The sequence below is a fragment of the Lissotriton helveticus genome, chromosome 11 (genome assembly GCF_964261635.1).
Source record: "Lissotriton helveticus chromosome 11, aLisHel1.1, whole genome shotgun sequence".
In the NCBI taxonomy this organism is placed as follows: Eukaryota; Metazoa; Chordata; class Amphibia; order Caudata; family Salamandridae; genus Lissotriton; species Lissotriton helveticus.
In genome coordinates, this window is record NC_136072.1 from 865,908,633 (window position 1) to 865,910,625 (window position 1,993).

Sequence of the window (1,993 nt, forward strand, 5' to 3'; positions counted from 1 at the left end):
CCAGTCCATTAAAGACATGGCTTGGCAGTTCAGGCTGGACTGTTCCCATGAGGCACAGAGTCAAGGTTGATTTGCATATGGCCATGTCTGAACTGGGGTGGTGTGGAGTGCAAAAAACAATGGATTAGGCCCAGATCTCTGTACTGGGGTGAATGTAAGACATTGTTCTGCATTCTCTCCATCAACTGTTGTTTTTGCATTTGTCACCCCGAGTGACACGGTATGCTCAGACGTGAGTCCCGTGCTGTCCACACCACTGGAGTCAAGCTATCCTGGCTGATGACGGCTGATAGCCAGAAACCGGTCCTAGGGTGCCTGATTCCAGTCCAGGAAAGACATGGCTTGGCAGTTCGGGCTGGACTGTTCCCATGAGGCACAGGGTCAAGGCTGATTTGCATATGGCCATGTCTGAACTGTGGAGGTGTGGAGTGCAAAAAAACAATGGATTTAGGCCCAGATCTCTGTACTGGGGTGAATGTATGACATTGATTTGCATTCTGTCCATCAACTGTTGTTTTTGCATTTGTCACCCCGAGTGGGACGGTATGCTCAGACGTGAGTCCCGTGATGTCCACACCACTGGAGTCAAGCTATCCTGGCTGATTACGGCTGATAGCCAGAAACCGGTCCTCGGGTGCCTGATTCCGATCCAGGAAAGACATGGCTTGGCAGTTCAAGCTGGACTGTTCCCATGAGGCACAGGGTCAAGGCTGATTTGCATATGGCCATGTCTGAACTGGGGGGAGTGGAGTGCAAAAAAACGATGGATTTAGGCCCAGATCTCTGTACTCCGGGGAATGTATGACATTGTTCTGCACTCTGTCCATCAACTGTTGTTTTTGCATTTGTCACCCCGAGTGGGACGGGTATGCTCAGACGTGAGTCCCGTGCTCTCCACACCACTGGAGTCAAGCTATCCTGGCTGATGACGGCTGATAGCCAGAAACTGGTCCTAGGATGCTTGATTCCGGTCCAGGAAATACATGGCTTTGCAATTCGGGCTGGACTGTTCCCATGAGGCACAGGGTCAAGGCTGATTTGCATATGGCCATGTCTGAACTGGGGTTATGGGGAGTGCAAAAAAACGATGAATTTAGGCCCAGATCTCTGTACTGGGGTGAATGTATGACATTGTTCTGCATTCTGACCATCAACTGTTGTTTTTCCATTGTAAATGCGGCACATTAGTGTTGGCGGATGGGTGGGCAGATGTGTCGCAACTCTTCTGGCGCATCCCTGCTGATTAGTAAATCTGCCCCTTATTGTATTACCAGTAGTAAATTCATTCCACTGCCCTCCACAATGGTTGTATACAGGACAACTTGAGTGGCACTGATGGTGTATGAAGTACACAGGAACAACTTTGCAGACTTCTTAGTTACTGGTATGACTCATTTCACTTGCTGTGGCTATGTTGATAAGTTTGCACAGCGTCATTTCGGTTTCAGATGGCAATACTTACAAGGCAAAATGGAGTCATTACACACTCTCTCACGGGTGCTCAAATTTATTTACACGTCTCAATTACAATAACATAGGGAAAGGTCAAACATTGAAGAATGGGAAATTGCTCTTGTCGCACAAGTTGGTATGCTGCACTCATGTTTAAAGGGGTATGAGGGGTGAAAAATCAAGTTGTAAAGTGGTTGTGTCATGAGAAAGTCATTGTTATTTGCACAATGTTTTGAACTTAATACATAAGGACAAGCATGATGTAGAGGCACAGGTGTAACATGTATGAAGAGTACATTGTCTCCTGGTGATAATTTTCAAAAATGGAGAAAAAGTTATCTTTGGAAACAACATCTGTGACACAGTGTAATGTCAGTGTTCTGTCTTGTGCTTTAATGGTGTTTTAGTTGAGTCATCTTCATCAGATGATTCTGCGTGTTGCTCCATGGGCTCTGTATTTGCAGATTGTGTGTGAGGAGTAAGACCAACAGCAGGGCCTGAGGAGGTTTGAGGTACAGCATTTCCCTGTGACAGGATATTG